Source organism: Tachyglossus aculeatus, chromosome 12, assembly GCF_015852505.1.
Source record: "Tachyglossus aculeatus isolate mTacAcu1 chromosome 12, mTacAcu1.pri, whole genome shotgun sequence".
Taxonomy (NCBI): Eukaryota; Metazoa; Chordata; class Mammalia; order Monotremata; family Tachyglossidae; genus Tachyglossus; species Tachyglossus aculeatus.
In genome coordinates, this window is record NC_052077.1 from 42,314,001 (window position 1) to 42,339,179 (window position 25,179).

General features: G+C 44.7%; 1 protein-coding gene across 1 annotated transcript in view; it reads left to right on the top strand.

Annotated features, from left to right (window-relative positions):
* Positions 1 to 25,179, top strand: part of TENM3 (teneurin transmembrane protein 3) — a 1,099,990-nt gene that overhangs the window by 550,079 nt on the left and 524,732 nt on the right. Inside the window, exon 5 of the mRNA XM_038755038.1 lies at positions 22,699 to 22,791. The gene's annotated coding sequence lies outside the window, so the exon portion shown is untranslated. The remainder of the gene's footprint in view (positions 1 to 22,698; positions 22,792 to 25,179) is intronic.

The window sequence follows — 25,179 nt, forward strand, 5'->3', positions numbered from 1 at the left end:
GGGACTGTGCCCAACCCATTTATCTTGTAAAAGATAAAGAAGTAGCGTGGCTCAGTGGAAAGAGCACGGGCTTTGGATTCAGAGGTCACAGGTTCAAATCCCGACTCCGCCACTTGTCAGCTGTGTGACTTTGGGCAAGTCACTTAACTTCTCTGTACCTCAGTTCCCGCATCTGTAAAATGGAGGTTAAGACTGTGAGTCCCCCGTGGGACAACCTGATCACCTTGTAACCACTCCAGCGCTTAGAACAGTGCTTTGCACAGAGTAAGTGCTTAATAAATGCTATTATCATAATCATCATCATCATCATTGTATCTACCCCAGCACTTGGGACAGAGTAAGCACTTAACAAATACCATAATTAATTAATTACTAAATATTGGGGTGGAACCCAGGGCCTTCTGACTCTATCCATTGCACCATGCTGCTTCTGAGGTGGGAGAATCAGCGCAACCTGTGGGTAGGGCTTGGGGGGAGGTGATTTGGGGGTGACTTGGGAGCACTGTAGACTTGATAGAGCTGGGGAGGGGGTCTACTGGGGGCAGACTTGATGCCGACCCCTGGGCTGACCCTCGGTGCAGCTGAGCAGAAACTTGTTTCTGCTATGGAATCCTTAAGGTTGAGTCTAATTTTTTTTCACCATCCCCATCAGGCACTGTACTAAGCGCTGGGGTAGATACAAGCTAATCAATTTGGACACAGTCGCCGTTACAGGCTCACAGTCTTGATTCCCATTTTACAGATGAGATCACTGAGGTACGGGGAGTGAAGTGACATTCCCAAGGTCACCCAGCAGACAAGTGGCGCAGTCGGAGGTAGAACCGAGGTCCTCCCGATTCCCAAGGCTGGCTCTTGCCACGCTGAGAAGCAGCGTGGCTCAGTGGAAAGAGCCCGGGCTTTGGAGTCAGAGGTCATGGGTTCAAATTCCGACCCTGCCAATTGTCAGCTGCGTGACTTTGGGCAAGTCACTTAACTTCTCCGTGCCTCTGTTACCTCATCTGTAAAATGGGGATTAAGACTGTGAGCCCCACGTGGGACAACCTAATCACCTTGTATCCCCCCAGTGCTTAGAACAGTGCTTTGCACAGAATAAATGCTTAATAAATACCATCATTATTCATTCATTCAATCGTATTTATTGAGCACTTACTGTGTGCAGAGCACTGTACTAAGCGCATTATTATTATTATTAGATCACACTGCTTCTCCTGGAGGGCTGGGGATGGGTCTGACCCCATGTGGTAATAACCTCACTCCTTCTAGTAGCAGCAGCGATGGGATTTACTGAGCACCCCCAGAGCACAGTGCAGTGTAGTAAGCGCTCGGGGGAAAGTGCAACACAACCCCTGAAGAACTTAGATTCTGACATCAATATTTTATACATAGAGTAATCAATGCATTTGGTATTATACTCTTGTTTATCCGTCAATTATATTGAGCGCTTACTGTGCATTGTACTAACACTCGGGAAGATATACTATAGTAGAGTTGGCAGATGAGTTCTCTGCCCACACGGAGGTACTGTATATAAAGTACTTTTCACATTTCTATTTTGAAATGTATAAATAGATACACTTTAAAAAAATATTTGCTACTCAGTTGCTACTCTCACCTGTTAATTCATTTTAATGTCTATCTCCCCAGCTAGACTGTAAACTCCTCAAGGGTAGAGATTGTGTTTGCTTACTCTATTATATTCTCCCAATATCTCAGTATGATGCTCTGCACAGGGTAAGCATGTAATAGTTACTACCGATTGATTTATATGTGCTTAGTACAGTGCTTCACACACGGAAAGGGCTCAATAAATATGATTGAATGAATAAATTTGTAGTATCTGTAGTACAGTATAACAGAGTTCATAAATACATTCCGTGACTATAACAAGCTTCTAAGAAGGCAATGACGAAGAAAAGTTACCTTGCCAATCTTTCCAACATCTGCGGGTGGGCAAGTAAAATAGTGTCTTTCCTGCCAAGTCCTCATTTCCTCTGCTCCCACTTCATTCATTCAATCGTATTTATTGAGCTCTTACTGTGTGCCGAGCATTGTACTAAGCGCTTGGCAAGTATACTTCAGCAACAGAGACAATCTCTGCCCACAGTGGGCTCGCAGTCTAGAAGGGGAGAGACAGACATCAAAACAAGTAAACAGGCATCAGTAGCATCATTATAAATGAATAGAATTATAGATGTAGACACATCATTAATAAAAATAAATAGAATTATAATTATATATATGTACATATATACATATGCATTTATATACATCTGCATCACCCTTGCAATTGGATTTCCTCCTTTAATCACTTCTCCCTAAGCCCCACAACTCTCATGAGAGAAGCAGCGTGGCTCAGTGGAAAGATCATGGGCTTTGGAGTCTGAGGTCATGGGTTCAAATCTCGGCTCTGCCAATTGCCAGCTGTGTGACTTTGGGCAAGTCACTCAACTTCTCTGGGCCTCAGTTACCTCATCTGTAAAATGGGGATTAAGACTGTGAGTCCCCCGTGGGACAACCTGATCACCTTGTAACCTCCCCAGCACTTAGAACAGTGCTTTGCACATAGCGCTTAATAAATGCCATCATCATCATTATTATTATTATGTATATATCTGTAATGTATTTATGTATTCAAATTAATATCTGTCTCACCTGCTCCAAAATAGATTGTACACTTACTGTGGGAATGTGTCTACCAACTATGTTATACTGTACTCTCCCAAGCCTCTACCTCTAGACTGCAAACTTGTCATGGACAGGGAATGTATCTTCCCATTCTGTTGTATTACACTCTACCAGCGCTTAGTACAGTGCTCTGGACACAATAAATACTCAGTAAATACAATAGACTGAGCACCCCCCCCCCCGCCCTTTTCCTCTTCTCCTCCTCCCCTCCCCATCAACCCCACTCCCTCCCTCTGCCCCCTTCCCCTCCCCGCAGCACTTGTGTATATTTGTACATATTTATTACTCTATTTGTTTTATTAATGATGTGTATATAGCTATAATTCTATTTATTCTGATGGCATTGCCACCTATTTGTTTTGTTTTGTTGTCTGTCTCCCCCTTCCTGACATGTGAGCTTGCTGTTGGGTAGGGGCCGTCTCTATAGGTTGCAGATCTGTACTGCTCTGCACACAGTAAGCGCTCAGTAAATACGATTGAATGAGTGAATGAAAGTATTTAGTACGGTGCTCTGCACTCGGTGAGTGCTCCATAAATACCATGGATTGATTTATTGATCCTTTAACTTTGGGCTGAGTTTGTGTGTGTGTCTCTTTCTTGCTCTGTTTCTGTCGCACTCACATGAGGGTCAATTCAGTGGGATAATTTTATTTCTCATACTGTTTGTATACCATCTATGCCACTGTGTGGTGAAATATAATCCAGTTTTGTTCCTTCTACAACCAATAAAATCATCCGTTGGTGCTTGGGGGAGCAATCACTGAAATGATGAAATAGCCAGGGCAGAAAATAAGCAATGGAAAATTCTGCAAAGGCTGGAATTATACCAATGGGATCGCCTCCGTGACTCCAGCCCTTTCAGGAGGGAAGAGGCTTGTCAGGAGAACCGAGAATCTTCCTGAGGACAAAAGCCACCGTGCATTGGTAAACTCTGCTTCCAAGGGGAAAATTATTCTCGATTGTTTTCTTAATGGTATTAGTTAAGTGCTTATTATGTTCTAGGCACCGAACTAAGTGCTGGGGAAGATTCAAGCAAATCGGGTTGGACACAGTCCTTGTCCCACATGGGGCTCACAGTCTTAATCCCCATTTTACAGAAAAGGGAACCGAGGCAAAGAGAAGTGAAACGACTGGCCCAAGGTCACACAGCAGACAAGTGGAAAGATAAGAATGAGAACTGTGTCTACAGTCATTGCCTTCCTTTAAGCTCGTTGCTGGTAGGGAACGTGTCTTCCAAGAAGCAGCACTGTGTAGTGGATAGAACAGGTGCCTGGAAGTCGAAGTCATGGGTTCTAATCCTGACTCCACCCCATGTCTGCTGCATTCCTTTGGGCAAGTCACTTGACTTCTCTGGGCCTCAGTTCCCTCATCTGGAAAATGGGAATTAAGACTGAGAGCCCCACCTGGGACAGGAACTGTGTCCAACCCTATTTGCTTGTATACACCCCAGTGTTTAGTACAGTGCCTGGCACATAGTAAATGCTTATCAAACATCAGCCTGGCTCAGTGGAAAGAGCCCGGGCTTGGGAGTCAGAGGTCAAGGGTTCTAATCCCGGCCCCACAGACTGTCAGCTGTGTGACTTTGGGCAAGTCACTTAACTTCTCTGGGCCTCAGTTACCCATCTGTAAAATGGGGATTAAGACTGTGAGCCCCACGTGGGACAACTTGATCACCTCGTATCTACCCCAGCGCTTAGAACAGTGCTTTGCACATAGTAAGCACTTAACAAATACCATCATTATTATTATTATTATTATTATTATTATTATTAACTCTGTTACACTATACTCTTCCAGGGGCTCAGTAGAGTGCTCCACACACAGTAAGTGCTCAATAAATGCCACTGATGGATTTATTGATTCCTCCACCCCTGCCCAATGCTCTGTCCCATTAATGGTACGGTGCTCTCTCCTCCTCCCTTCCATCACACCCTAGCTCCTTGACACCCCCTCACCTGGAAACACTGAGGAAACCACTTGGTGAAAGTGACTGCCAGACACCTAAGAGTTGAGGAGTAAGATTCCTTCTTTTCATTCAGTCGTATTTGAGCGTTTACTGTGTGCACAACACTGTACTATTTCTGCCCCATCATATCGCCGGATCCCCTTTTCATTCATTCATTCAATCGTATTTATTGAGCGCTTACTGTGTGCAGAGCACTGTACTAAGCACTTGGGAAGTCCAAGTTGGCAACATACGGAGACGGTCCCTACCCAACAGCGGGCTCACAGTCTAAAAGGGGGAGACAGACAACAAAACAAAACATATTAACAAAATAAAATGAATAGAATAAATATGTACAAATAAAATAGAGTCATTAATTCATTCATCGTATTTATTGAGTGCTTACTGTGTGCAGAGCACTGTACTAAGCGCTTGGGAAGTCCAAGTTGGCAACATCTAGAGACGGTCCCTACCCAACAATGGGCTCACAGTCTAGAAGGGCGAGACAGACAACAAAACGAAATATATTAACAAAATAAAATAAATAGAATAGTAATTTGATCACTGATCAAAGAGAAGGGGGTACCACCCAGGAGAAGGGGGTGTTGCCTTGAATTTTCACAGCCCCAACCGCTTGGTTTCCTCATCATTATCAACTGATGGTATTTATTGAGTGCTTCCCATGGGCAGAGCGGTGTACTAAGCGCTTGGAAGAGTCCGACGCAATGGACGCGTTCTCCTCTGAAGTGCGGCACCAGTTACCCCTCGCTGTTCATTGCGATTATGTTCTTGAAAATGTGACTTTAAGCAAATTCTACTTTCCCAGAAGAGGGTTTAAGTTCCAGGGGAAAAAATGGTCATGCTTTTCAAAAGACATTATCTACAAAAAAGGACAGATACTAAATACTCTTAGGCAGGCAATTGAATAGACCTGTGGGAATGTGAAGCCTTGTAATAATAATCTATGGGTTTTTTAATGTTTACTATGTGCCAAGCACTGTACTAACCGCTGGGGTATATAGAGAAGCAGCGTGGCTCAGTGGAAAGACCCTGGGCTTTGGAGTCAGAGGTCATGGGTTCAAATCCCGGCTCAGCCAACTGTCAGCTGTGTGATTTTGGGCAACTCACTTCACTTCTCTGGGCCTCAGTTCCCTTATCTGCAAAATGGGGATTAAGACTGTGAGCCCTACGTGGGACAACCTGATCACCCTGTATCTACCCCTGTGCTTAGAACAGTGCTCTGCACATAGTAAATGCTTAACATATGCCATTATTATTATTATTATATAAGATAAGTGGGTGAGACACAGTCCCTAATAAAAAATAATAATAATTCTGGTATTTATTTTATGTTAACTATGTGCCAAGCACTGTATTAACCACTGGGGAAAGTACAAGATAAGCAGGGGAGACTCAGTCCCTTATAAAAAAAAAATAATAATAATTGTGGTATTATGCGTTAACTATGGGCCAAGCACTGTATTAACCATTGGTATAGTTGCAATATAAGCACATCAGACAAAGTTCCTAATAATAAATTGTGGAATTTGTTATACTTAGGTTGTATGCAGAGTACTGTACTGAGACCTGCAGTTAGTACAATATTCATTCATTCAATAATATTTATTGAACGCTTACTGTGCACGGAGTGCTTACTGTACTAAGTGCTTGGAAAGTACAGTATAGCAATAAAATGAGACAATCCCTGCCCACACCGGGCTTACCATCTAGAGCAGGGAAGACAGACATCAAAACAAGTTCACAGGCATCAATATAAGTAGAATTATAGATATATACATATATACATATGTGCTGTGGGGTGGGGAGGTGGGGGAAGAGCTAAGGGAGTGAGTCGAGGTGATGAAGAAATTGGGGGGAGCTGAGGAAAAGGGGGGCTTAATCTGGGAAGCCCTTTTAGAGGAGATGAGCCTTCAGTAGGGCTGTGAAGAGGGGAAGAGTGATTGGCAGATTTGAGGAGGGGAGGGCATTCCAGTCCAGAGTTAGGACGTGGGCCAGTGGTCGTGTTCCTCATAGAAAATAATTGTCATATTTGTTATGTGTTAACTATTTGCCAAGCACTGTACTAACCGCTCGGGCAGAATCACTTTAAGCAGATCGGACAAAGTTCCTGATAGTAAATTGTGGTATTTGTTATATGTTAGCTATGCGCCAAGCACTGTACGGAGCAATAGGGTAGATATAATACAAGCAGGTTGGACAGAGTACCTAATAAAAAATAATACTTGTGGTTTTTATTACTCTATTTATTTATTTTACTTGTACATATCTATTCTATTTATTTTATTTTGTTAATATGTTTGGTTTTGTTCTCTGTCTCCCCCTTCTAGACTGTGAGCCCACTGTTGGGTAGGGACTGTCTCTATATGTTGCCAACTTGTACTTCCCAAGCGCTTAGTACAGTGCTCTGCACACAGTAAGTGCTCAATAAATACGACTGATTGATTGATTGATTGGTTATATGTCAGCTATGTGCCTGGTACTCTGCTAAGCATTGGGGTAGATACAGTAGAAACAGATTGGATCGGGTCCCTCATAATAAATTGTGGTATTTGTGAGCCCCCCGTGGGACAACGTGATCACCTTGTAACCTCCCCAGCGCTTAGAACAGTGCTTTGCACATAGTAAGTGCTTAACAAATACCATCATTATTATTATTATTTGTTACACATTAACTGTGCAGAGCATTGTGCTGAGCACCGGGGTAGATATAACCAAGTCAGACAGAGCCCCTAATAATAGTAGTTGTAGTATTCATTATACATTAACTATGTGTCAAGCACTGTACTGGGGTTTGAGAAATACTGTGTATATTATATATACTGTGTATATAGCTATAATTCTTTTTATTTTGATGGTATTGACACCTGTCTACTTGTTGTCTGTCTCCCCCTTCTAGACTGTGAGCCCGTTGTTGGGTAGGGACTGCCTCTATATGTTGCCAATTTGTACTTTCCAAGCGCTTAGTACAGTGCTCTGCACACAGTAAGTGCTCAATAAATACGTTTGAATGAATTAATAAATGAATGAAAGGTACAAGATAATCACACCCCACATGGAGCTCATAGTCTAAATAGGAGGAAGATAGAGTATTGAATCTCCCGTTTGCAGATGAGAGAACTGAAGCCCAGAGAAGTGAAGTGACTTGCTCAAGGTCACACAGCGAGTACGTGCCGGAATCAGAATTAGAACCCAGGTCCTTCTGATTTCCAGGCCCGGACTTCATCCTCTAGGCCATGCCACTTCTCTGCTAGCATCTACCAGCTGTGCCCCGCACACAGTAAGTCCTGGATAAATACCATCAATAGATGATAATAATGACGGTATTTGTTAAGCGCTTACTATGTGCAAAGCACTGTTCTAAGCAATAGATCTTACCAACTCACCTCTCCCCAAACCAGAGGGTGATACAGGCCCCCCGAAAACAGTGACACATGGTGCTGCAGCTGAGGGTTTTTGGAATAATTGGAGCTCTTTAGCAACTTCCCAATCAATGATTAGCTAGACTTCCTTTTTACTCAAGTGTAATAATAGTAAAAATAATAATAATGGTATTTGTTAAGTGCTTACCATGTGCAAAGCACTGTTCTAAGTGCTGGGAGGTTACAAGGTGATCAGGTTGTCCCACATGAGGCTCACAATCTTAATCCCCATTTTACAGATGAGGTAAGTGAGGCCCAGAGAAGTTAAGTGACTTGCCCGGAGTCACACAGCTGACAATTGGGGGAGCGGGGATTTGAACCCATGACCTCTGACTCCAAAGCCCGAGCTCTTTCCACTGAGCCACGCTGCTTCTCTGAGGTCTCACACAACAGAAACGGAGAAGAGCTTCCTGATGTTGGCAGCTTACAGAGCAAGCGAGACACGTCCCGAAATGGGAAAGAGAAAAAGAAGTTAGCCGGATGGAGGAAGCCCGCCTCATTGGCCGTAATTGTGTGATCCCCATCCATCACGGTGCCAAGGCATCGGGATTAAGTTTGCAACTCTATAATGTGCACAGACCAATAAAGGGTCTTAGCCAAAACTCCCTTCAAACATCATTAGCCTTCTCCCAACTTCCAGTTGAACTAGTTGAGTCATGCCTCTTTTCGTTTAGTTTTATTGGAAAAAAAAAAGTTAATCGGATTTCAGCTCTTCATGCAGGAAACACAGGAAAGCCTTAAAAAAATCTAGCACCAATAAGATCTATAAATCAGATCTGCTGTAGAAACAAATTTTTCAAAATAGATGCAAGTTCCCACTGGAGACTGATACCACGTTTTGTTCTATGTTCCTGTTGGCATTTCGCTCTCAAGGTTATGTGTGTCTCTGGGCTGCTGAGGAAAAATCTGGGATTTACCTTGGAGGGGATGGAGGGGTGGGTGTCTCTTTGGGAGAAATCACAACTCAGAAGTGATCATCAGTCAGAGGCACTGGGGTGGTGGCAATAACTATAAAATCATCATGATAATAATAATAATAGTAATAATTCTAAATTGCATTTAAGCACTTACTACTTACCGAGCAATGTACTAAGCACTGAGGTACATCAGAATGGCATAGTGGATAGAGCACAGGCATGAGAGTCAGAAGGTCATCAATCAATCAATCAATCAATCGTATTTATTGAGGGCTTACTGTGTGCAGAGCACTGTACTAAGCGCTTGGGAAGTACAAGTTGGCAACATCTAGAGACAGTCCCTACCCAACAGTGGGCTCACAGTCTAAAAGGGGGAGACAGAGAACAAAACCAGACATACTAACAAAATAAAATAAATAGAATAGATATGTACAGGTAAAATAAATATATAGAGTAATAAATATGTACAAGCATATATACAGGTGCTGAGGGGAAGGGAAGGAGGTAAAATGGGGGGATGGAGAGGGGGATGAGGGGGAAATGGGTTGTAATCCTGGCTCCTCCACTTGTCTGCCATGTGGCCTTGGGCAAGTCACTTCACTTCTCTGTACCTCATTTACCTCATGTGGAAAATGGGGTTTGAGACTCTGAGCCCCACTTGGGACAGGAACTGTGTCCAATCTGATGATGAGAAGCAGCGTGGCTCAGTGGAAAGAGCCCGGGCTTTGGAGTCAGAGGTCATGGGTTCAACTCCCAGCTCTGCCAACTGTCAGCTGTGTGACTTTGGGCAAGTCACTTAACTTCTCTGTGCCTCAGTTACCTCATCTGTAAAATGGGGACTAAGACTGTGAGCCCCATGTGGGACAACCTGATTACCTTGTAACCTCCCCAGTGCTTAGAATAGTGCTTGCACATAGTAAATCTATTCATTTTATTTTGCTAATATGTTTTGTTTTGTTGTCTGTCTCCCCATTCTAGACTGTGAGCCCACTGTTGGGTAGGGACCGTCTCTATATGTTGCCAACTTGTACTTCCCAAGCGCTTAGTACAGTGTTCTGCACACAGTAAGTGCTCAATAAATATGATTGATTGATTGATTAAGTGCTTAATAAATCCCATCATTATTATTTGCTTGACTCCACCCCAGCACTTAGTACAGTGCCTGGCTCATAGTAAGCACTTCCCAAATCGCACAATTATTATTATTATCCAAGAAAATGAAGTTGGACACACTCCCTGTCCCACAAAGGGCTTGCAATCTTAATCCCCACTTTATAGATGAGACAACTGAGGCACAGAGAAACAAAGTGACTTGCCAAAGGTCACACAGCAAGCAAGAGCAGAGCAGGATTTGAACCCATTCCCAAGCCCATGATCTTTCCACAGGGCCATGCAGAGCACTGTACTAAACGCTTGCGAGAGTACGATACAACAGAATTAGCATTCATTTATTCAATCGTATTAAGCGCTTACTGAATGCAGAGCTCTGTACGAAGCATTGGGAGAGTACAACAGAATTAGCATTCATTTAAGCGCTTAGTACAGTGCTCTGCACACAGTAAGCGCTCAATAAATACAATTGATTGATTATTCAGCGTATTTATTGAGCACTTAATGTATGCAGAGCACTGTACGAAGCATTTGGGAGAACACAGTATCATAATAAATAGGCATATTCCCTGCCCACATTCCCAGCCCATAATGACCTTTGCAGCTAAAGGGATTCATTCATTCATTCAATCGTATTTATTGAGCGTTTACTGTGTACAGAGCACTGTACTAAGCTCTTGGGAAGTACAAGTTGATCTGAAATGGAGGCGCGATGAGTAGGTTGCCTGGAAAGGAGGGAAATTTGTGAACTGGGTTCCGCCGGGAAAGGCCCGGAGAAGCTGATTGAGTGGCTTAAAGCCCACGGTGAGGAGCTCAGTCTAGGGAGATGCATTGGTTTTTAATTGGATGGCTGCTATTGATTTGAGTAATGGCTATTTCCTCAAATACAAATAGCCACTGGAGCACAGCATGCAGGTGAGTTAAGTAGCTGCTCCACCTGAGATTCAACGGGCGTTCTTGATGACTAAGTAGCCGTATTTTGTTTCTGGGAGATCAGCATAATCCTAATTACAAATATATTTCATGTCCATCGGATGAGCGTTCTCCGAGCAGGCCCCTGCTTCCTTAGCAGTGCCACCAAGTGGAAAGGGGAGGGGTATAGGAGTCGGAGGCCCTGGGTTCTAATCCTGCGTGACCTTGGACAAGTCACTTGACTTCCCTGTGCCTCAGTTCTCTCATCTGCAAAATGGGGATTCAATTCCGGAGTCGGAGGCCCTGGGTTCTAATCCTGAGTGACCTTGGACAAGTCACTTGACTTCCCTTTGCCTCAGTTCTCTCATCTGCAAAGTGGGGATTCAATTCCGGAGTCGGAGGCCCTGGGTTCTAATCCTGAGTGACCTTGGACAAGTCACTTGACTTCCCTGTGCCTCAGTTCTCTCATCTGCAAAATGGGGATTCCATTCCTGTTCTCCCTCCTACTTCGACTGGGACCTGATGTTCTTGTGCAAGTAGTAAACGCTTAACAAATACCTCAATAATTCATTCAATCGTGTTTACTGAGCGCTTACTGTGTGCAGAGCACTGTACTAAGTGCTTGGGAAGTACAAATCGGCAACATATAGAGACGGTCCCTACCCACCAACGGGCTCACAGTCTAGAACACTTGACTTCCCTGTGCCTCAGTTCTCTCATCTGCAAAATGGGGATTCAATTCCTGTTCTCCCGCCTACTTTGACTGGGACCTGATGTTCTTGTGCAAGTAGTAAATGCTTAACAAATACCTCAATAATTCATTCAATCATATTTACTGAGCACTCACTGTGTGCTGAGCACTGTACTAAGTGCTTGGGAAGTACAAATCGGCAACATATAGAGACGGTCCCTACCCACCAACAGGCTCACAGTCTAGAAGAATAAGAAAAATTTATTCTTATTCAGGGGCCTGTGAGCCCATCTTCTAGACTCTAAGCCCGTTGTGAGCAGGGATTGTCTCTATTTCTGAATTGTACTTTCTAAGTGCTTAGTACAGTGCTCTGCACACTGTAAGCGCTCAATAAATATGAATGAATGGAAGTCGGGGGATTTGGGTTCTAATCCTGTGTGACTTTGGGCAAACTGCTTAACTTCTCTGGGCCTCTGTTACCTCATCTGTAAAATGGGGATGAAGACTGTGAGCCCCATGTGGGACAACCTGATTACCTTGCATCTTCCCCAGTGCTTAGAACAGGGCTTGGCACATAATAATTTTGGGGGGAGCAGCATGACAAAGTGGATAGAGCATGGGCATCAAGAGGTCATTCATTCATTCAATTCTATTTATTGAGCGCTTACTGTGTGCAGAGCACTGTACTAAGCACTTGGGAAGTACAAGTTGGCAACAGAGAGAGATGGTCCCTACCCAACAACAGGCTCAGAGTCTAGAAGCAGTGTGGCTCAGTGGAAAGAGCCCGGGCTTTGGAGTCGGAGGTCATGCGTTTAAATTTCGGCTCCTCCAATTGTCAGCTGTGTGACTTTGGGCAAGTCACTTCACTTCCCTGGGCCTCAGTTCCCTCATCTGTAAAATGGGGACTAAGATCGTGTGCCCTCTGTGGGACAACCTGATCACCTTGTAACCTCCCCAGTGCTTAGAACAGTGCTTTGCACATAGTAAGCGCTTAATAAATGCTATTATATAAAAGGGGGAGACAGACAACAAAACATATTAACAAAATAAAATAGAGTAGTAAATATGTACAAGTAAAATAGAGTAATAAATCTGTACAAACATAAGGTCATGGGTTCTAATCCTGGATCCAACACTCGTCTGCTGTGTGACCTCGGGCAAGTCGCTTCACTTCTCTGGGCCCCAGTTACCTCAGATGTAAAGTGAAGATTGAGACTTTGAGCCCCACGTGGGACAGGGACCGTGTCCAAATCCACCCCAGCACTTAATACAGTGACTGGCACATAGAAAGCACTTAACAAATACCATAATTATCATTATTATCATTATCCCTCTCAACCATGTAAATCCGCAGGAAGAGGTTTCCCTCCGAAAGTCTGGCGTGGGTTCCTGTCCTCTAGACTGTAAGCTTGTTGTGGGCAGGGAATGTGTTCCTTATATTCTGTTGTACTCTCCCAAACGCTTAGTACAGTGCTCTGCACACAGTAAGCGCTCAATACGATTGAATGAATGAATGGGTTTTTGCAGGATCGTAGGATCTGGGGTTTCCTTGATGGGAGTGCTCATCTGTGGGGAATGGACCTTGTTTTCCAGGGATTAAGTCAGTGGGAGCTTCCCACAGCTTCCGGCTCTCCCTTTTCCCCAACAGAGGTTGCATTTCCAGAGTGGGGTTCACCCTCCTGGCAATTCTCTTGATAGAAGGAGAAAGACTCCAGTTCTTTCACGACTTTTGGGTGTCAGTCCCCACTTGGAAACAATACCAGCTGTCCCGTATGTCTGAGCAATATAGGTTGTCAATCAGCCCATCCACGGTATTTACTGAGCGCTGACTGGATGCAGAGTACTCTACTAAGTGCTTGGGAGGGCACGATATAAGAGTTGATAAGCACGTTCACTGCCCACACTGAGCTTACAGTGTAGAAAAGCAGTATGGCCTAGTGGATAGAGCACAAGCCTAAGAGTCAGAAGGTCATGGGTTCTAATCCCTGCTCTGCCTCTTGTCTGTTGTGTGGCTTTGGGCAAGTCACCTCACTTCTCTGTGCCTCAGTTACCTCATCTGTAAAATGGGGATTGAGACTGTGAGCCCCATGTGGGACAGGGACTGAGTCCAACCCAAATTTTAGACTGTGAGCCCACTGTCTCTATATGTTGCCAACTTCTACTTCCCAAGCGCTTAGTACAGTGCACTGCACACAGTAAGCACTCAATAAATATGATTGATTGATTGATTGCCTGTATCCACCCCAGCGCTTAGTACAGTGTCTGGCACACAGCACTTAACAAATACCACTATCATTATTATTATTATTATTATCTGACTAAGGCCTCTGTTTCCTCATCCTCACTGGTTCCCCTCTCTGCAGAAAGACCTTCCTAAGGAAAGCAAAGAGATGTCAGAAACAATCCATCCCAAACCTCTCAGTGGGGTAGCCTAGGGGGAGGACTGTTATTTTTTAGGTGAACTTGATTTGATCCGATTTGACTGTTGGCAAAATTATTTGAGGGCTTCCTCTTCCCTAGTCCTCAGCAAAGGATAACCAACCATTTGTACTCAACCCTGGGAGAGTCAGCGCACTATTTGAGTGACAAATAAAATCAGCTATGCTGTCCTGTGACAAGCCACTGGTCTCCAAATCCAGGACTCTGTCTCCAATTCATTCATTCAGTTGTATTTATTGAGTGCTTACTGTGTGCAGAAGATGATTGACTATGGTAAGGACTTAACCTTTCTTCACTGGACCATTTTCACCATTCTTGGTCAGGATTTCATTCATTCATTCAGAAAAGTGTCAGCTTATTGTTATATTGTACTCTCCCAAATGCTTAGTACAGTGTTTGACTGTGAGCCTGTTGTTGTACCTATCTATTCTATTTATTTTATTTTGTTAGTATGTTTGGTTTTGTTCTCTGTCTCCCCCTTCTAGACTGTGAGCCCACTGTTGGGTAGGGACTGTCTCTGTATATTGCCAACTTGTACTTCCCAAGAGCTTAGTACAGTGCTCTGCACACAGTAAGCACTCACTAAATACGATTGAATGAATGAAGTCCTGACCAAGACTAAAACAGAGTCATTAGACACATCCCTACCTACAAGGAGCTTCCAGGCTAGAGGAGACTTGTTCCCAAGTCCTTCGTTTGATAAGTTGCCCTGAAGACCTAAAAGTAAAGGCAATGCAGAAGGGATGGTGACTAGGGTGGAGAAATGAGGGGTTGATGAGGAAGGCTTCTTGGGAGAGGTATGATTTTAGGTGCTCTTTGAAGGGGGAAGGAGTTCCAGACCAGAGAGAGGAAGAAAATACTTTTGTTTTATTGTCTGTAAGCGCTCAGTAAAGTCAATGAATGAATGTCAGGGCCCCATTTCTATTCCCCACGTGGCAGCTGCTTAGGTTACCCTGCTGTTAGCTCTTCCCCGCCCTCATCCCACCCAGCGACAAGATGTTAGTGAACCGTCTGAAGGCTAGGTGCTTAATAAGCAGCGTGGCTCAGTGGAAAGAGCCCGGGCTTTGGAGTTAGAGGTCAGGGGTTCAAATCCCGGCTCTGCCAATTGTCAGCTGTGTGACTTTGGGCAAGTCACTTAACTTCTCTGTGCCTTAGTTACCTTATCTGTAAAATGGGGATGAAGACTGTGAGCCCCCTGCTCCGTGGGACAACCTGATCACCTTGTAACCTCCTCAGCACTTAGAACAGTGCCTTGCATATAGTAAGTGCTTAATAAATGCCATTATTATTATTATTATTTCTGCCCCCCAAAAGGAACCAATTCAAAAATTCCTCTCTATCCGGTGAAACATCTTAGATAGAAATCTAAACTTCGCTTAATGTGCAACTTCCCCAGGAGCTGGGCTTCCCATGGGTCCACTGCATTGGCTCCCTATAAGCCTGCTGCAGGGAGAGATCCAAATTCCAGAGTCTACTGGAAATAGCTTGGGGCTGGATGACAGAGGACCTGAGTTCTAATCCCTGCTCCTCTACTTGTCTGCTGTGTGACCTTGGACAAGTTACTATTCTGTTCCTCAGTTACCTCATCTGTAAAACAGGGATTAAGACTCCGAGCCCCATGTGGAACAGGGAATGTGTCCAACGTGATTAAGCAGCATGGCTTAGTGGAAAGAGCCCGGACTTTGGAGTCAGAGGTCATGGGTTCAAATCCCGGCTCCGCCACTTGTCAGCTGTGTGACTTTGGGCGAGTCACTTCACCTCTCTGAGCCTCAGTTCCCTCATCTGTAAAATGGGGATTAAGACCGTGAGCCCCTCGTGGGACAACCTGATCACCTTGTATCCTCCCCAGCGCTTAGAACAGTGCTTTGCACATAGTAAGCGCTTAACAAATGTCGTTATTATTATTATTATTATTATCTACTCCAGCACTTAGTAATAATAATTATGGTATTAAGTGCTTACAAGTGGCAAGCAATGTCCTGCGCGCTGGGGTAGATACAAATTAATCACGTTGTCCCATGTGGGGCTCACAATCTTAATCCCCATTTTACAGATGAGGAAACTGAGGCACAGAGAAGTTAATCAGCTTGCCCAAGTCACACAGCAGACAAGTGGCAGGGCCGGGATTAGAACCCACACCCTCTGATTCCCAAGCCCAGGGTTTTGCCACTAAGCCACACTGCTCCTCCTAGTACAGTGCCTGGCACATTGTAAGTGCTACACAAATACCATTAAAAAAAAAATGTTCCAAGACCGATCTGCCTCCAGCACAAGTCCACGATTGACTTTGTCTTCGCCTCCGAATCGTGGCGGTCTGAACAAAACATTTCCCATCCTTTTGTGAAACTGCCAGCAGCCACAGTGCTATTCTTCACCCAAACCCTTTTAAAACCGCACACGGTGTTTACATTCCCAAAGTGGCTGTTGTCTCTCTAAAAAACATGGGTCAGTTTAATATTTTTGCTTTTTTCCACCTAAGTAAACATCCCTGGAGGAAGTGCATTGCTTACAGTTCTGTCAACAGCGGTCCTAATTGCTTTTCTCAGTAAATTAAGAATATGTGTTCCTTTTGTTTAGGCGGTAATCTGGGTCAAAAGGGTGAACTGGTTTAATGGTTTTCACTGATTCGCAGCTTTGAAATACCACTGGAACCTGGAGGTATAGCTGCTCTCCCATCCCTTTAATTTCAGCCATTAAATGTTTCTTTCTGACTTTCCAGGCCCGTGCTCTATTCACTATGCCATGCCGCTTCAGAGTCACTTCACATTTCTGTACCTCAGTTACCTCGTCTGTAAAATGGGGATTGAGACTGTGAGCCCCACACGGGACAGGGACGGTGTCCAACTTGATTTGCTTACATCCACCCCAGCGATTAGTACAGTGCTTGGCACATAGTAAGCACTTAGCAGATACCATCATTATTATCATATCATAGAGAAGTAGCGTGGCTCAGTGGAAAAGAACCCGGGCTTTGGAGTCAGAGATCATGGATTCAAATCCCGGCTCTGCCAATTGTCAGCTGTGTGACTTTGGGCAAGTCACTTAACTTCTCTGGGCCTCAGTTCCCTCATCTGGAAAATGGGGATTAAGACTGTGAGCCCCACCGTGGGACAACCTGATAACCTTGTAACCTCCTCAGTGCTTGGAACAGTGCTTTGCACCTAGTAAGCGCTTAATAAATCATCATCATCATCATCAATCGTATTTATTGAGCGCTTACTATGTGCAGAGCACTGTACTAAGCGCTTGGGAAGTACAAATTGGCAACATATAGAGACAGTCCCTACCCAACAGTGGGCTCACAGTCTAAAAGGAGGAATGCCATCATAAATGCCATCATTATTATTATATCTGACAGACAATGACTCTCACCCTCTGCAAAGCCTTGTTGAAGGCCCATCTCCAAGAAGTCTTCCCTGACTGCGCCCTCCTTTCCTCTTCTCCGACTCCCTTCTGCAGCACCCTGACTTGCTCCCTTTATTCATCCCCCCTCCCAGATGATGATGATGGTATTTATTAAGCGCTTACTATGTGCAAAGCACTGTTCTAAGTGCTGAGCACTGTTCTAACCCCAGACCCACAGCACTTATGTCCATATCTGTAATTTTATTTATTTCTATTAATGTCTTTCTCCCCCCATCCCCAGATTGTACAATCTATGGTCACAGAGTGTGTCCATTTATTGTTATAAATAAATGCCATCTTTATAATAATAATAATAACAATAATAATAATGGCATTCAAGCGCTTTCTATGTGCCAAGCACTGTTCTAAGCCCCAGGGTAGATACGAGGTAATCAGGTTGTCCCATGTGGGGCTCACAGTCTTAATTCCCATTTTACAGACGAGATGACTGAAGCACAGAGAAGTGAAATGACTTGCCCAGAGTCACACAGCTGGTAAGTGGCAGAGATGGGATTAGAATCCACATCTTCTGACTCTCAAACCCGTGCTCTTTCTATTAAACCATGCTGCTTCTAGTTATAGTGTACTCTCCCAAGCACTTAGTACAGTGTTTGCACACAGTAAATGCTGAATAAATATGATTGAATGAATAAATATTATTATTATTAAGAATTATTGAGAAGCAACATGACTTAGTAGATATAACAGAGACCTGGGAATCATAAGGTTATGGGTTCTAATCCCAGTTCCACCACGTGTCTTCTGGGTGGCCTTGGCTAAGTCACTTCACTTCTCTGTGCCTCAGTGACCTCATCTGTAAAATGGGGATTGAGACCGTGAGCGCCACATGAGACAGGGACTGTGTCCAACCCGATTTTCTTGTGTACACCTCAAGTTCCTGTCACGTACATAGTAAGCACTGTAGGGACCGTCTCTATACGTTGCCAACTTGTACTTCCCAAGCGCTTAGTAATAATAATAATAATAATGATGGCATTTATTAAGCGCTTACTATGTGCAAAGCACTGTTCTAAGCGCTGGGGAGGTTACCAGGTGATCAGGTTGTCCCTCGTAGGGCTCACAGCCTTAATCCCCATTTTCCAGATGAGGGAACTGAGGCACAGAGAAGTGAAGTGACTTGCCCAGAGTCACACAGCTGACAAGTGGCAGACCTGGGATTTGAACCCACGACCTCTGACTCCAAGTAATAATAATAATAATAATAATAATAATGGCATTTGTTAAGCGCTTACTATGTGCAGAGCACTGTTCTAAGCACTTTGGGGGGAATACAAGGTGATCAAGTTGTCCCACTTGGGGCTCACAGTCTTAATCCCCATTTTACAGATGAGATAACTGAGGCTCAGAGAAGTTAAGTGACTTGCCCAAGGTCACACAGCAGACATGTGGCGGAGTAGGGATTCGAACCCATGACCTCTGACTCCAAAGCCCATGGTCTGAGCCATGCTGCTTCTACAGTTAGTACAGTGCTCTGCACACAGTAAGTGCTCAATAAATACAATTGAATGAATGAACAAACCCCATAATCATTATTATTATTATTATTAAGCCGATAACTCCTGGAAAACCAGGGCAGGGAACAAGACAGCATGGCCCTTCCTTAAGACCTTAGTGAACACAATTTTCCGGGGCCTTCCCCGGAAAAGACTAGGCCAACCAGGCCCCGGGACTCCGGAATTCCCGGCCGGACTGACACGGTTTCGCGACTGCAGCGGAGATCCAGGTTGGGGGCGGGCGGTGGAAGTTGGCTGTCTGCCATGCCCAGGTGGGCTCTTTACCAATATCTCTTTATGCTGATGAAAAAATCTCCTCGTCTAGGATGCCGTCGAGTGCTTCCTTCTGAGCAGCGGGAGTCGCCTGCCGTTCTCCTGCCTGTTTTGATTTCCAAGCCAAAGGGTTCACACCTGAAATTGTTTGCCAAAGTGATTTTGCAGGAAATCTTCCCCTGTCTTGAAGGGGACCCGGAAAGAGCCTGCGGGGAGGGGGAGACCCAAGGAGGGAGCATTCAGCTCCACGGGGGGATCAGAGGCGGGGTACCATAAGTATCCAGAAATCACTACATCTCTGGGTGGGTGGGGGGGTCCTGGCTCTTATCTCCAGCCACACACCAAGTCTTTGTCGATGAAAGGGCCCTTAATCAATCAATCAATCAGATTTATTGAGCATTTACTGTATGCCTCTAGAGCACAGTACTAAGGACTCCAGGAGGCCTTCCCAGACTGAGCCCCCTCCTTCCTCTCCCCCTTCTTCCCCTCCCCACAGCACCTGTGTATATATATATATATATATAATCATCATCATTATCATCAATTGTATTTGTTGAGCGCTTACTGTGTGCAGAGCACTGTACTAAGCACTTGGGAAGTCCAAGTTGGAAACACATAGAGACAGTCCCTACCCAACAGCGGGCTCACAGTCTAAAAGGGGGAGACAGAGAACAAAACCAAACATACTAACAAAATAAATAGAATAGATATGTACAAGTAAAATAAATAAATAGAGTAATAAATCTGTACAAACATATATACATATATACAGGTGCTGTGGGGAAGGGAAGGAGGTAAGATGGGGGGGGATGGAGAGGGGGACGTGTATGTTTGTATGTATTTATTACTCTATTTTATTTGTACATATTTATTCTATTTATTGTATTTTGTCCATATGTTTTGTTTTGTTGTCTGTCTCCCCCTTCTAGACTGTGAGCTCGCTGTTGGGTAGGGACCGTCTCTATGTGTTGCCAACTTGGACTTCCCAAGTGCTTAGTACAGTGCTCTGCACACAGTAAGCGCTCAATAAATACGATTGAATGAATGAATGAATTTATTTTATTTGTACATATTTATTCTATTTATTTTATTTTGTTAATATGTTTTGTTTTGTTGTCTGTCTCCCCCTTCTAGACTGTGAGCCCGCTGTTGAGTAGGGACCGTGTCTAGATGTTGCCAACTTGTATTTCCCAAGCGCTTAGTGCAGTGCTCTGCACACAGTAAGGGCTCAATAAATGATTGAATGAATGAATAAGCTAAGTGGGAAAAGGAAACTACAAGCAACTTGTATGGTTTTCGTTACCATTTACTATGTGCCTATCACCGAGATAAGTGCTGGGATAGGTTGCGCATAATCTCTGTTTCACATGGGGCTCAGAGTTTTAAGTGGAGGGAGAATGGGTATTTTATCCTCACTTTACACATGAAGAAATGGAAGCCCAAAGAAGTCAAGTGACTTGCCCAGGATCGTCTGGAAGGCAGGTGGTGAAACTGGGCTTGGAACTCAGGTCTCCGGACGTACAGGCCCGTGCACTTTCTACTGAGCCACACTGATTCCCAGAAAGTAGCGTACAGTTGATCAGTGGTGTCTACTGAGAGATTATTAAATAATAATAATAATGATGGCATTTATTAAGTGCTTACTATGTGCAAAGCATTTTTCTAAGCACTGGGGAGGTTACAAGGTGATCAGGTTGTCCCACGGGGGGCTCACAGTCCCCATTTTACAGATGAGGTAACTGAGGCCCAGAGAAGTTGTGACTTGCCCAAAGTCACACAGCTGACAAGTTACAGAGCCCGGATTTGAACTCACGGCCTCAGACTCACTGAACTGAACTCCTGGGAGTTGGAGTTTCAGGAGGCAATAATAAAAATAATAATAATTATGGTATTTGTTAAGCACTTACTATGTGTAAAGCATTTTTCTAAATGCTGGGGAAGTTACAAGGTGATCAGGTTGTCCCACGGGGGGTTCACAGTCCCCATTTTCCAGATGAGGTAACTGAGGCCCAGAGAAGTTGTGACTTGCCCAAAGTCACACAGCTGACAAGTGACGGGGCTGGGATTTGAACTCACGGCCTCAGACTCACTGAACTAAACTCCTGGGAGTTGGAGTCCCAGGAGGCAATAATAAAAACAATAATAATTATGGTATTTGTTAAGCACTTACTATGTGCCAAGCACTGATCGAAATGGTGGGGTAGATTCAAGGTAATCAGGTTGTCCCATGTGGGGCTCACAGACTTCATCCCATTTTCCAGATGAGGTAACTGAGGCACAGAGAAGTTAAGTGGCTTGCCCAAGGTCACACAGCAGACAAGTGGCAGTCGGGATTAGAACCCACGGCCTCAGACTCCCAAGCCCGTGCCCTTTCCACTAAGCCATGCTGCTTCTCAATGATCCTTTCTCTGCCCTCAACAAATATAAAGGCTCCGTAGTTATATAAATATGTCAGCCAACTCCAGAACGCAAGTGTCTTTGCTATTATTCCATCCCACGCTCCATCATTTCTTTCTATTACTCTGTAAATACAAGCGATCCTCCCCATTAGAGTGTGCGCTTCTTGTGGCCGGGGAATGTGTCTACCAACTCTATTGTATCATTCTCTCCCAAGCGTTTAGTACAGTGCTCTGCAAACAGTAAGCGTTCAGTGAATACCACTGACGGATCGACTCTTTGCTTTGCGCTTTGCCAAGCGCTTAGTAAAGTGCCCTGCAAACAGTAAGCGTTCAGTGAGTACCATCGCTGAATCGATTCTTTGCTTTGCACTTTCTCAAGAACTGGGGAAATTGTTTGCGAAAGTGATTTGTACACTGATTTCTAAGTGATTCGTACTCTAGACAGTAAGAGTTAAATAAACGCCATTCATTCAATCGTATTGAGCGCTTACTGTGTGCATTGATTGATTCTTTGCTTTGAACTTTCCTAAGCACTTAAGGCAGGGTGTCCTAGTGGTTAGAGCACAGACCTAGGAATCAGAATGACCTGGGTTCTAATCCTGGCTCCAACACTTGTCTGCTGTGTGACCTCGGGCAAGTTGCTTCACTTCTCTGGGCCTCAGTGGCCTCATCTGTAAAATATGGGGATTAAGACTGTGAAAACAGCGTGAGACAAGGACTGTGTCCAACCCAATTACCTTGTATCTACCCCAGAGCTTAGAACAGTGCCTGGCACAAAGTAAGCACTTAACAAATACCGTTATTATCATTATTATTATTATCAGTCTGTACACAGTAAGCATTCAATAAATCCCATCGATTGACTGAATCTTTGCTTCCCCTTTTCCCAAGAGCTCAATGCATTGTACCTTGTGATTATGATTACTATCGTTGCCATCTAATCCAATGCCTCCTGTTTTGTATTTCAGGTTTCCAGCTCCTCCCCAGCCGAGGCAGAGAAGCGAGATCTCAGTGGCTTCGAGGTAGAGATCTCCGACGACGTCCGAAGGGACGAAGAACAGGTAAGAGAACAGCCCTCGGCAAACTCGTCGTCATCCCTCATCCGAGCGGCCCATGGGGCCTGACCGCCCACTCCCAGCTCCTCCGGCGACTGCTCCGATCGAGTCCAAACTCTGGATATCGGGCGGGGTGTCCTCAGGAACACCGCAGCGCCCTTTACTCTTCCCATAAGCAGCCCATGGGAAGCCACTGGGAAGGGCAAGTGAGAAAAACTAGGCCGTAAGCTCTTTGCAAGCAGGGAATGTGTCTGTTTATTGTTGTATTGTACTCTTCCAAGCACTTGGTACAGTGCTCTGCCCACAGTAAGCACTCAGTAAATATGATTGAACAAACAAACGGAATTGACAGGGAGGGGTGGGTTTTTTCCGCCCTCAGGGAAGTTTCTCTTCCCCTGAAAGTCATAATCCTTTCTTAGCGGCATATACGTGGCCACCTTGGAGAATTCCAAATATATTTTTTGGCAGGGGGGGGGTCTCTTTCGTCTACCTCAGTGAATTTTCCAACGGCGAGTGCGGCCTACTAATTTAGAGGATGTGAATTGTGCAGGAAGGTCCTTTCCCATCCGTATTCCGGGAGCCTCTGGGCCAAAGGGAAAATGTGCTTTTACCGGGATGTGACAAAAGAGTTGGGAGTGGGGAAGCAGCACAGTCTAGTGGATAGAGTGCTGGCCTGGGATTCAAATGACATGGGTTCTACATCCAGCTCTGCCACATGTCTGCTGTGGGCAAGGTGCTTCGCTTCTCTGGACCTCGGTTCCCTCATCTGTAAAATGGGGGTGCAGACTGTGAGCTCCATGCAGGGCAGGGACTGTGTCCAACCTGATTTGCGTGTATCTACCCCAGTGCTCACAATCTCCTGGGAAAGGTAGATAATTCAATAGGATACAGGCAGGGGAAACAAGCAAGTGAAAGTATCTGTAATTGCCATGGGGAATGTCAGGGTGAATATCAAAGTGCTTAAGGGGTCCAGAGCAAGTATTTTAGAGAAGGCAGAAGGGAGGGAATGAAGGATGGGGAGTTGAGATTAGTCAGGGAAGACTTCCTGGAGGAGATGTGGTTTTAGAGAAGCAGCGTGGCTCAGTGGAAAGAGCACGGACTTAGGAGTCAAAGGTCAAGGGTTCAAATCTCAGCTCTGCCACTTGTCTGCTGTGTGACCTTGGGCAAGCCACTTAACTTCTCTGTGCTTCAGTTACCTCATCTGGAAAATGGGGATGAAGACTGTGAGCCCCACATGGGACAACCTGATCACTTTGTATGCCCCCAGCGCTTAGAACAGTGCCTCGCACATAGTAAGAACTTAACAAATGCTATTATTATTATTATTATTATTATTATTATTGTTATTATTTAATAGAGTATTGAAGAAGGGGAGAACAGTGGATTAATAAATGCCATCATCATTATTATTATTATTGTTTTTATTTAATAGGGCACTTAAGAAGGGGAGAACAGTGGTCTGTGGGATCGAAGCAGGTGGGAGAGTGTGGAGACGCCTGACATTGGAGTGGGAAGGTGCCCTGGCAGTGCTGGCTGAGGTTAGTCAGGGAAGACTTCCTGGAAGATATGTGGTTTTAATAGGACATTGAAGATGGGGAGAGCAGCGGTCTGTGGGATTGAAGCTCACCCTGTAGGAGAGCATGGGATGCCTGACACTGGCTTGGAAAGGTGCCCTGGCTGTGCTAGCTTGAAAAGAGAAGGCCCTCGCCACAAAGACGGGCTGCTGGGGGTCCCTTTTTCAATCCACCATCAACCTTCGTGCCTCTCTTCCTAGAGTCTGTAACCGGCGATGGGGATGCCCAGCCCCTTTCCTGACACAGTGCAGCAGGAGACAATAATAATAATAATAATAATAATATTTGTATTATTCAGTATTATTTATTCATTCATTCATTCAATCGTATTTATTGAGCGCTTACTGTGTGCAGAGCCCTGTACTAAGCGTTTGGGAAGTACAAGTTGGCAACATATAGAGACGGTCCCTACCCAACAGTGGGCTCACAGTCTAGAAGAAATTGAACTTCCCATACCGGGAGTCGAACCCGGGCCGCCTGGGTGAAAACCAGGAATCCTAACCGCTAGACAATATTTATTGAGCACTTACTGTGTGCAGAACACTGTACTAAGCGCTTGGGAAGTAAAAGTCAGCAACATATAGAGATGGTCCCTACGTAGCGTTTGTTAAGCGCCTAGTATGTGCCAGCCACTGTCCTAAGCGCTGGGATAGATTCAAGCAAATTGAGCTGGACACAGTCCCTGTCCCACATAGGGCTCACAGTCTTAATCCCCATTTTACAGCTGAGGGAACTGAGGCACAGAGAAGTGAAGCAACTTGCCCAAGGTCACACAGCTGACAAGTGGCGGAGGTGGATTAGAACCCATGACCTCTGACTC